We start from the raw sequence: 12,485 nt of genomic DNA, 5'->3' as shown, positions 1-12,485 counted from the left end.
CGCATATATGTGGGCGTAGGTGACGTTGTGTTTATAGATTTTATTCAATATGAGAATCCCAAAAGCATGAGTTTTCCCCCTTCCAGGTTGAGCTCGACTGATCATATCTCGCCCTTGCATCACTGGTTCCACACACAGCCTCTATACCCAAAATCCCCAACCAAAAAAAAAAATATATATATATATATTAATACGTAGTCCATATACAAATCAACCGACTAAGGCATAGGCGGATTTCGTACTTAAATTTCCACAGAGTCCCTCCAGATCAAAGAGTCTGTGCAATTATCCTCTTGAAAAGGTTTGAAAATGTTAGGGAGAACTCAGAACAAACAGATGGACGAGATCGCTTGGAAAAAAAACTTCTTAAAGAGATATTAAAGAAAGAAGATCTATCCATAGGATCGACTTTTGTTAGAGAAAGCCTCAGTCGTACAAAGGTCCTCATTGTTTTTGATGATGTGAGTGATTCAATGCAAATGAAATATTTAGCTGGCAATCGTCTTCAATATGGCATTGGAAGTAGAATCATTATCACGAGTAGAGATAGGAGGACGCTTAGGCCAACTATTGAAGAGGATAAGATCTACGAGGTTGAGGGATTAAAACCAGATGACGCTCTTCAGCTCTTCTATTCACATGCTTTCAAGAATAACAGTACTCCTAGGACAAATTATAAGGGGTTGGCAGAAAAGGCGCTGGATTATGCTGGAGGCATTCCTTTAGCTCTCGTACTTCTGGGGTCCTCATTCCTAAATTGCAAGAGCAAAGAAGAATGGGAAGATGAATTGAACAAATTGAAAGAATTTCCCAATGAAAATATCCATAAAGTGTTGAGACAAAGTTATGATGGATTGGGAAGAAATGAGAAGGAGATATTTTTGGATATAGCTTGTTTTCATAAAGGGAAGGATGTGGACGAGGTAAAACGAATGTTCGATATTCGTGGATTCTCTGCAGCAGGCGGAGTTCTCATTGATATGTCTCTCATATCAATTCATTCAACAAAGAAAAGAATAGAGATGCACGATCTGCTACAAGAAATGGGAAGCATAATTATACTTGAATAGTGTATTGAAGATCCTTGTCAACGGAGTAGGTTGTTCAAGTATAAGGATGTCCATCGTGTACTGCAAAATAACACGGTAAGAGCTAAGCGTATTCAATTTCTTTCGTTTTTTTTTTAATAAAAACAAATAACGAATTTTAGATGATAACAAACCAAAGAAAAGGTCGTCTATAAAATTTAATTATAGATTGAATTTTGTTGTATGTATATTCACATTTAAAATTTGCTCTTATTGTCAGGGAACTCCAATTGTTCAAGCCATATTGGTTCACTCGTATAAGATTGAAGAGCAAAAATGGAAACGTGCAGACTTCAAAGTGATGTCTAACCTAATGATGCTAATTGTGGTTAACTCTAGAATGGTTGACGCTTACTGTAAATTAACCTCTTCTCTAGATCTTCTCAATTATCTTCGTTATCTTAGGTGGGAAGGATATCCTTTGAAATCTTTGCTGTCAAGTTTTTCTCCTGAAAATCTAGTTGAGCTTCATATGCCCGGAAGCCAAGTTAAAAAGCTATGGAATGAAGAGCAGGTATATATGCCTATTTTAGTTCTTGTATAAAAATGTAGTGTCGAAAGTCTCCCTTATTAATTCTTTGTATTTTTCTTTGCTTTTGTTACAGAGACTTGTGAACTTAAAATTGATCAATCTGAAGTGGTTTGTAAATTTAATTGAAGTTCCAAATCTCTCTGGGAGTCGAGAAATTGTGTACATAATTCTTGGTGGTTGTGTCAGTTTGGTTGAAATTCCTGGGTGTTTTCAACCTCTTGACAAGCTTACTCATCTTGATCTTGCATATTGCAAGAGTCTCAAGTATCTTCCAGAGATGCCAGAGAATATTGAAATCTTAGATTTACATCGCAGCGGTATACATGAGTTGCCTGAATCAGTTTGGTCTCACGAAAAAATTTCTTACTTGGATACAACAGATTGTAGAGACCTCAAGAAACTTCCAAGCAACAGGTGTAACCTGAAAGTCTCTGGTTGTTTTGATCTACAGTGCTGCACATCTCTTGGCCAGGTTTCTGAGCTTCCCAGGGATATAAGTGAATTATCATTGGTTGGTTGTAAGAGACTTGTGAGTCTCCCAACCGACATTTGTAAGTTGAAATCTCTCAAGACACTCAATATCTATGGGTGCTCTGAACTTGAAAACTTCTCGGAGATCTTGGAGCCAATGGAACATCTCAACTTTCTTAGTTTGAAAGGGACAGCGGTTGAAAAGCTTCCTTCGTTTATTGGAAATGTAATTGGGCTTGAAACATTAGATCTTGGTACGTGTAGGAACCTAAGTGTTGTCACGAGTAGTATCTACTGTTTAACAAACCTTAAAACTCTTAGGTTTCGTTACTGTCGGGAACTCAAAGAGTTGCCGTCCAGCTCTGTTCATTTACTATCTTTGGAAATTCTAGACCTCCTAGGCACCCGCATATCAGAAATCCCTGATGGTCTCGTTGGCTCAACCTCATTGCAAGATTTGGTTCTGACTGGAAGCCTGATTAGCAGCATACCTGCAAGCATCAAACAAGCTTCTCGGTTGCATAGACTAAGCTTAATCAGGTGCGATAAGCTTCAATCATTACCAGAGCTCCCAGTGCAATGTGATCTTGAAGCTAAATGCTGCACATCGCTGAAGACAGTGTCAAGTTCAAGGACAACACTCACACAAGGTTGAGATAAATACACATATTTTGGGAACCGTAATTTTTTTAATTGCCAAAAATTGGATCATAATGCAAGGAGCAACATGATGGATGAAGCACAACTTAGAATTTTGCGAGTGGCAACTAATTCATCAAACAAATCTTATGGGAACCCTTGGTTTGTCATTGTATGTCCGGGAAAAGAAATTCCAAAGTGGTTCAGCTTCAGCTATCAAAGAGAGGGATCTTCAGTCCATATTAAGCTTCCTCCAGATTTTTTTCGAACAGGTTTTTTGGGTTTCGCTTTCTCTATTGTTGTTTCTTGTGTTTCCAACTGCGATAAAGAGTTTGTAATAAAAGCTAGGTGCAATTTCAAATCCCTGGGTGAAAGCCATAGACTGTTCGATTCTGCAATTTTTGTCGACGGCTGGAGATTGAATGACTGCTATGACGACGGACAAGATCACGTGTACGTGTGGTATGAAAACGTTATAAGTGAAGAGGAAGCAGATATGTGCACCCCTGAGTTCCGGTCTTGGTTATTTTGCATTTGGGGACCAAACCAAGGATATGATCTCGGTTAATTACGGTGCATGATTGATTAGTACCCTGGTGAAGCTTGGCCTTGTGGTGAATCTGTTCTTCACATTGCCTATAATGATGAACCCGGTGTATGAGATTGTCGAAAGGCGATTTTGGGGAGGGAGGTATTGCTTGTGGATGAGATGGATGCTGGTTTTGGCACCGATCTTGGTGGCATATATTGTTGGTCCCCAATTTCGCAGATTTCATGTCGTTGGTGGGGAGTGGTGTGTGCTGTGCATTAGGGTTTGTGGTGCCGACTTATTTCATCTGATCGTGTTCAAGAGTAAGATGGGGTGGGGGCAATGGTGCTCTAATGTCAGCATTTTGGTGTTGGGAGTTGTTCTTGCAGTTTCAGGAACTTGGTCTGCTCTCCAGGAGATATTTGCTGCCAAAGTATAGGAGGGTTATACGAGTTGATGTGTATTTTGATTAGCATAGATTGAATGATTTTATTTGTATGACTAAAAGATTTATCATCACAGTTTGATTGCATCATTATTCAAAACCTGTAAAGGTCTGATGTTCAAAGAAATTTACCACAATCTAATGAAGGGCTTGCATTGTCATTTATCACGGAAAATGTGAGTTTTGATTTGGGAGCTTTTTCTGGTTTTGGAATGGTATGTTTCATTTGTTGTTTATGAATCCTCATTGTTCTTCTGTTGCGTGTGCTTTCGCTGGTAAAGTACGTTAAACATAGAATACATCTTGCACAAACAAAAATTGAAGTGACTTGTATGAGAACGAACGGGATAGAAACTAGAAAGAGAGAATTAAAATGCCAACTCTGCCGAGGTTTGTTGTGCTGAAATCAAACCACAACAACAAATATTTGTGCGACATTACATCATACATGAAGAAAATGAGAACGCGGCAGCAGGGTTTTTGAAAGTCATCGGAGAGGAGGCATGGAGTGACTTCACAAAGTTTGAAGTGGAGAAAACAGAGTGGTGGGAACGAGGGGCTCGTCCACATTAGAAGCTGTTACAACAATAAATACTGGGTAAGCTTGCCGTACCCCTTGTAAGTTCGTATACTGGCATGGGGATTTTTGCTGGGGCTGACAAACCAGAGGAAGACAAATCCAAAACCTCATGTACCTTGTTCGAGCCTGTCGACCAATTAGATGACTATGCTAAAAGTATTAACAGTATATTACTCCAATTTCGCCGTGTCCAATTCGGAAACTATGTAAGTATTTTGACGAGTAACTCAGCATTCAGGGGTATCATATTCGTGTGACCACCCCCAGAGCGTATCTCAAAAGATGTGGCTAGTGTGTTCGCAATCCTCGATTGGGAATCACTGTTCGTGACACTTCCCAAACATGTGGCGTTCAAAGGCCACAATGGTAACTACCTCAGCGCCCGCTTGAACGACGGACACTCATATCTGCAGTTTCAACCACCAAAATTGGAGATCAAATGCTGGGGAACCAAGTCTTCACCAATGCGGATGGGAGCATCCGCATAAAGTCCAATTCCTCGGGCAAATTGTGGAGGTTTAGTAAGGATGATTGGATCGTCACCGACTCCGATGACTCCACTAGCAACGACTGACACACCTTGTTTTGGCACATCCAGGTCAGCAACAATCTCAACAGGAACAACAATAATTTCTGCACGAGGTATACCGTCACCCAAACAATCACAAGTAGTGAAAAAGATACTGTTTGTAAGGTTGTGTTGCCGGCAATGACTAGGGTGATGGTGAGGCAACTAGCAACGGTGGCCTGATGTGATGTTCCCTTCTAGACCCAGCGTGACAGTCTTACTAGTGGGGAATTAATTACCAGCAACATGGATGATGGCATCTACAATGGTGTCAATACCTTCGACTTCAAGTTTGAGACCACAGAAGAAAAGCTTTGTGATGCAGCACGAAGCTAAGAAGGATTACCAGTGTAAATCCTTGTAGAACAAAGTCTGGAGTCCACCAGTTAGATAGAAATCCCAAAAGGATAGTTTGACTAATTGATTGAAAGATTGGAAAGATGGTTACAAACGAGAAGACAAATGGCTTAAGTAAACAGATAGACTATTGTTTTGACGAATTTTTGCAAAAAATGGCTCAAGCTACTTTTGTGGGAGAATTGAACCCCTCTTCTACGACCGCATCAGAAATGAAGGTTGCGGTCATCCAAGCTACTTTTCTTTCTTGCTCCCCTCTTCCTTCTTTTAATTTTATTGCAAGCGTAATAATCGAATTTTTGTCCTACATTAGACTCCTTCACTTGAAAAGAACTTGACCTCGAGTTCTCCTTGAAACGATCTTGATAGCTAGCAGATAACTTCCTTATTAAGCACAAATTCTTCAACTCGAGAAGCCGAACCTTCAATGTTCTTAGGTGGAATAATCATGAAGTTAATTCCATAAACAAAATTAAAATATGGCAAACAATAATCAAAATATTTTTCCTCCTCTAATTTTCTTGTTTGATCCACAATGAAATTTAACTCCAATTTAATAGATTGATGATTCTCCAAAGTCATAACTGACACGCCCTGATCCTGATTTTCTCCATACATCAGGTTAGGCACGTGCTGGCTAACAGCCGAAGGTGACGCAAGCCATTTAGAATGCATGAGAATTAAAAATACGAATAAGATAATAGAAATTTAATTATAAATATTATGTAAATGAGGAACATGTTCAGAACATATAACTAACTAGAACACTAAAGGAAATAATATAAAATTGAATGAATAAAAGAATGGGTCCCACGCTGAGAGGACTCGAAGATGCCGATGCGGAAGTGCCTTGACGTCGAAATTGTACGCCTCATTTCTAAGTCCTGAAGGGGGCTCAAAACAAACATGAGTGGACCAAGTTGATATACATATATAATAAAACCGTTATCAACATACTAACCCCCAAAGTTTTATGAAAACAATAACATAATATGTAAAAGGTTTTTCCGAAAACCTTAGCATGCCATAAAACATATCTCGTATATAGTGTGCTAACTAGTGGTATCAGTATTAGTAACAGTATCAGAACCCTTCATTTGCCAAACAGGCATATCTATCACTTGCCAAACAGGCATAACAATATCATTTGCCAAACATGCATGTATATCATTTGCCAAGCAGGCATATCAGTGTCATTTGCCAAACAGGCATATAGTGACCACTAGGTATGCACAAAACGTTGAACATAATCTTTCTAAAACATAGGTACATATATCTCAAAATCATCTTCATAGTATAAAGTCATCCATCATCTTTACTATAAAGAAGTGTATGAAAACATATTCTAATTAGTATATCATCATCCATCAGATATTCTATAAAGAACACGGGTTATAGGAAAAATAGTAATAATTCAAACTCTGATACCATTCTGTCACATCCCAGACCAACTCCGCCGTAGCACAATACTGTCCGCTTTGGGCCACGCCCTCACGGTTTTGTTTTGGGAACTCCGACGAGAACTTCCTAGTGGGTCACCCATACTAGGATTGCTCTCACCCGAACACGCTTAACTTCGGAGTTCCGATGGAATCAGAAGCCAATGAGTTCCCAAAAGACCTTGTACTATATGGAGGTGGACATGTACATATAAGGCACATCACCCCCTCTCTGTTGATCGATGTGGGATGTAACAATAACAATTTCAGAATCACCCATACCTTGAATTTCTTGAGTCTCCACTTGTGAGTTCTCATGTTTGGAGAGGTAGTCTTCAACATGATTCTTAAAAAGCAAAATTTCTTGTTCTTTTTCTTCCACCTTGACCTCCATGGTTTCTTGGCAAAATGAAAATTCAGTCTTCATCATTGTAGCTTCTTTTCTAATGGTTGCTTGACCCATTCTTACCAAATACAATTTGTAGAGATCAGGAAAGAATTGCTTAACAATTAGGCGCTTCAACCAACGTCAAGTTTGGATATGATTTTTACCTTGTTGTCGCGTAGACTCTTGCATTTGATCCCACCATAAACACACGTCACCATCTAAACAAGAAGCAATCTGGAATTGGTTGTCTTGAAAAGTTTCTCTACATCCTAAACCTACAAGAGAAAACCTTCAATGCAATCACTTCCCAAGAAAATAGGAATATCTTCAACATCAACTAGAAGAGGTTGGGTCAGGGCAATTCCCCGTGCGCACACCGCATTTATTGTAACAACCTTGCGATCAACGTCACTTAAGGTATATCTTCCCCCATGATTGATTGCATTTAGAATAGGGCAAATCCCTGCTCTGATACTAATTGACGTGTGAAATCCTGTTCCTGGATTTCACTATTGCAAACTATGTATTTACATTAAGGAGACTCTATATTATTTTTGGAAATTTAAATTATTTTTAGATTTTAATTACTTAATTACAAAGTTTGAATTTTTGAAAATAATTATTTAAATCCGTAGACCTTCAGGGGTCACTCTTAATGTTTTTGAATTGAGCTTAACCCCACGAGCACATAGGCGAAGGCCATTTGTGAATCGGGACGAGAAAAGAAAAGTTACGCACGTTAGAAGTTTCTTAAATAAAATAGGGATTTAATATTTTTAGGGGTTCCTATTAATTTGGGAAGGGACCAATAAGAGGGGGGAAATCTCAAAAAATGAAAAAAAAAGAAAAAAAGAAAAAAAAAAGAAAGGCTAGAAGCCTGATGGCAGCAAGTGAGAAAGCAAGAAGAAGAGGTGCAGGAGAGAGATGAGGGAGTGCATTGGCTGCCTAATCAAAGAAAAAGGGGGACAGACCAGTGAGAGGCAAGAGAAAGGAGAGAAAGGAGAAGGAGGGGAACTCTTCCAGATCCCCTTGACCCGGTTTCCCCTATGACCAGACCCAGTCGCTGCAAGGTAATCCCGACACCTTTTACGGAAATTTTCCTGTAAATTGAAGCCACCCACCCCTAGAATCAACCTAGCTACCTCTCCTATTCCAATTCCACTAAAAAAACCAACGAAAATTGGCTTCAATTTTGTGAAAAACCTACAGTAGGTGCGACGAGTTCGTGGCTGCAATTCCTAAAATCCTAAAGCTAAATCCTTCAATTACCACCACCAAAACAATCCTCCAGAGGCTAGGAACAAAGCCCAAACAGGTTTGGGGGCAGCAGAGCACCGGAGGTGACAGATCAAGGCACACCCTTTTTAGGGTTTCCGGCGAGTTCGAGGGAAATTGGAGCTTTTCCCGGCCAAATTGGCCTTATCCACAGGTATGAAAATTACTCCCCTCATTAAGATCTACATGCCTGTAAAATTTGGTAATTTTTTGAAATAGTTGAATTTTCCGACGAGTCGGGGTGGCGCATGGCGTGGTCACGTGGGCTGAGACCCCACCTGACCATCCTAGGAAAATTTTGATGCCCCAATTTCATATTTGACATTTTTTTAGTGAAATTCTGAGTTTTTAATATAGTTTCGTAGTTGACCATCTAGCTGGTCGTCACTAGGTCATTATGTGAATTGATGATCTGACCGTTGGATCGGCACCAAACTTAAATATGTAATAGTAAATAATATTTGAGTACATTAGGAACTTACATATTGGGAATTTGACCCAAGGATCTTCTTGAATTGGATTTCTAAGTTCGTAAAATCAAACGTTGACCGCGACTTGAATTTGCGATTGGCGGAGATCCAACTGATGTATTATAATGAAATTTTAGTATGTTGTTCTAGAAGAGTAGTGAGACTCTTGGGAAGTTACGGATCATAAATCTGATAGGCGAATCTTTGGTTTAGATTACTAGGATTATGGACCCTACCGTTGACAGAGACTTGACTTTTGGTTAATATGTTACGAATTGATTAAATATTAAAATCAGCATTACTAGAGACTATGTGGGGCTTAGTGGGCCTATATTGGTTAGTGAGTTATCCCAGTTAATATATATACCTCGGTTCACGTATATGGGATGTCTTATTGTTATATATATGTGTAGTTATTTTCTTGATAACAAGAATGATATGTATGATAACTGTTTTGACAATGTGAGATAGAAGTATCATGTAGAACTTATATGCTTGTGTGACAAGTCAGTTAATGACCATGAAAAGTTGATAGTGCAGGTGCCTACGTTGTAACTTATAGGGGTTGAGGTATGAGTAGGTTGTGTGTTGAATTTACTGCACCATGTAGCAGTGGTCCTGCTTGGTATATCCGCGATGGGGGACCATGCGTATTTCAAGGGTGATCATGCTTGGTACATCCGCGATGGGTGATCATCGCCTGCACGATTAGACTATGCTTATGGTTCTGCTTGGTATATCCACGATGGGGGACTATACGCATTCTTGGAGTGATCATGCTTGGTATATCTGTGATCACTACCTAGAGCTATAGGATACAGTCCTACTTGGTATATCCGCGATGGGGGACTGTTAGGGGTGATCATACTTGGTACATCTGCGATGGGTGATCACTGCCTACATTATTAGACTACACATGTGGTTCTGCTTGGTATATCTGCGATGGGGACCATACATATTCTAGGAGTAATCATGATTGGTATATCCGCGATAGGTGATCACTACCTAGAGCTAGGATATGATCTTGCTTGCACGATGAGATTATGCCTATGGTTGCAGTTTCCATTTTTTTTTTTTTTTCCTCCTCCTTCTTCTTCTTCTTCGGTTCTTCCTCCTTCTCCTGGGGGGGGGGGGGGGGTTGGGTTTTCAAATGTTTTTTTTTTCCTCCCCCTCTTCTTCCTCTTTCTTCTTCTTCTTCTTTGGTTTTTCCACCTTCTCCTTGGGGGGGGGGCGGCTGGGGTTGGGTTGGGTTTTCAAATTTTATTATTATTATTTTTTTTCCTCCTCCTCTTCTTCCTCTTTCTTCTTCTTCTTTGGTTCTTCCTCCTTCTCCTAGAGGGTGGGTGGAGTTAGGCTTTCAATTTTTTTATTTTTTTTTATTTTTTTTAGTTAAAGATTAAGCAGAAGAAGATGAAGATGGGGAAGAGAGAGAGGGGGAGGGGGGAAGGGACGACTAAGGTTTTTTTATTTTTTTTATTTTTTAATTTAAAATTTAAAATTTTACTTTTATTTATTATTTTAATATTTAAAAAATATTAAATATTTTTTTTTGTTTTTAATAATATTTTATTAAGTTTTTAATAGAAAGTGGTCTCAGTCTATTGCCACGTTAGCACTTAACAGAAAAACTAATAGAAAATTTGACAGAGGTATGACATTGTCACAAATTTGTAAGATGCGGTATGACATTGTCAATTTTAAAAGATAAGGTATGAAACTGTCGTGACCCCAATAGTTGAGGTAGTTTTTTGTACTTTATCCAAAATAATAATAAAACTGTAAAAAAAAAAAAAAAAAATGCAAGCTAGCCGTTGCATTTGAATTTTAGATTCCGTGGGCCTTTGGCTCTTTTAGATTCCGTGGGGCCCTCTCAGATTCCACGAGTCATCTGGCCTAACTCTCGGTTGAAGACGATTTTCGGGCTATTTTCGACCCTCTAACCCTCTAGATCCTTCAGTTGGAGATGGTCTTAAGGCATTGAGACAACGATGTCTTTGTCAATAATTTTATGTTCAATTATTTTATGCAAATATTTGTCTACATGGTCTTCATTAACAATAATACTTATTGTCTCCATCTGAAATTTTCCTTTGATTTCTCTCACTCATCTAATCCATCTGACTCACCATTACACCCCCCACTAATTCACTCAACCCTTATTACACCCCCACTAATTCACTTAACCCTTTTTCTTCATTGTTGTGCCCTCCAGCTGGATCTCTGGAATTTTCCTCTGATATATACTGAAAGAGAAAAACGTTCAAAATACTATTTATTCTACAGTGTTTTTTCATTTTTGCCCCTTCCTTATTTCTATGGTCAATGTTCATTCTACAATGTGATTTTCTTTTTACCCCTGCTTTAGTCTTTAGTCTTTTACTTCATTTCTGAATTCCTTCTTCCCTCACCGTTTTATTATCTTGACCCACCTTTTCTCTGGATGCTTCCCCACCATTTTAGACTGGGTTCACCTTTTCTCTGCCTGCCTCCTGCTCTCCCCGTCTCCCTCCTCGCCTCACCTCCCAATCTCCCAACTTATTTTCGATTTGCCGGGTTTGGTCTCCATCTTCTGGTGTTGTCTACTGTGGCTATTATGATTTTGTCTGCCTCATGGACTCTGAAAATATGGCATAAGCTTGATGGGTTTGCATGGCAGGGTTGATTTGGCGCTGACCCATCATCATGGGCCATTGAGTTTTTATCCAACGACTACAAACATGGGGTTCTTTTAAAATTATAATAATTGTAACCGTTAGATAAAAATTCAACGGCTCACGATGATGGATCAAGAGGATCTTCTCCATTAACTCAGGAGAGGATCCAAATCCTTTATTTTTAACCTAGGGAAGAAGTGAGCTGGATAAACCACCAAACAAAAATTAAATTGACGATTCCCCTGCAGCGTGAGGGCGCGTACGACGGCGCACGGAGTACCCGAGGTCCCTTTTATGTTTTCTGACGTCCTGAATCTATTTATGACTTCTAATTTCTGAAATTCAATCGTTACAGTAGATTTTTATTAATTAGACCTTTTATGTACTTATGTGCATTTATTGTGGAGTTCCCTTCTTCGCTAGATTGCGTGGCTTTTCGACGGTAAAGTATTTGTGAGTGGACCTCTTTTAAAATGCATATTTTACTATTAGAACTGCATATATGAAAAACATGATTTAATGGTTACGTTTTATAAGCAAATTGAATTTACATTGTATGAATATCATGTTTTACTGAGAATATTTTGGAATAGCATATTTTATCGAACTTATGTTCTTTGTATTATATATGATGGATGACTATATACTATTTATGAACATGTTTTTACACTTCTTTATAGTATATCTAATGGATGACTATATGCTATGAAGATGTTTTTAAGATATATGTACCTATGTTTGGAAATGGTATATTCAATGTTTTTGTGCTTATCTAGTGGTCATTGTTCTGCCTACGAACGAAGATAGTTGTTGGCTTCGGGTCGAGAGATATAGATATTGGCTTTGGGCCGAAAGATATAGTTGTTGGCTTCGGGCCGGTAGATTAGTTATTGGCTTCAAGCCGAGAGATATAGTTGTTGGCTTCGGGCCGGGAGAGATAGTTATTGGCTACCACGGATGACTAGGGTACCACTATTTAGCACATTATGTGATATATGTTTTGGAAAGTTTTTTTGGCATACTAGGGTTTTCGGAAAACCTATCACCTAT

At 38.9% G+C, this 12,485-nt stretch overlaps 1 pseudogene; it reads left to right on the top strand.

Moving 5' to 3' along the window:
* The first annotated feature begins 66 nt into the window (after positions 1–66).
* LOC137728309 (disease resistance-like protein DSC1) lies at positions 67–3,698 on the top strand (annotated as a pseudogene).
* Positions 3,699–12,485: the final 8,787 nt, after the last annotated feature.

This window comes from Pyrus communis, chromosome 3 (assembly GCF_963583255.1).
Source record: "Pyrus communis chromosome 3, drPyrComm1.1, whole genome shotgun sequence".
Lineage (NCBI taxonomy): Eukaryota > Viridiplantae > Streptophyta > Magnoliopsida > Rosales > Rosaceae > Pyrus > Pyrus communis.
This window is presented reverse-complemented; position numbering and strand designations above follow the sequence as displayed.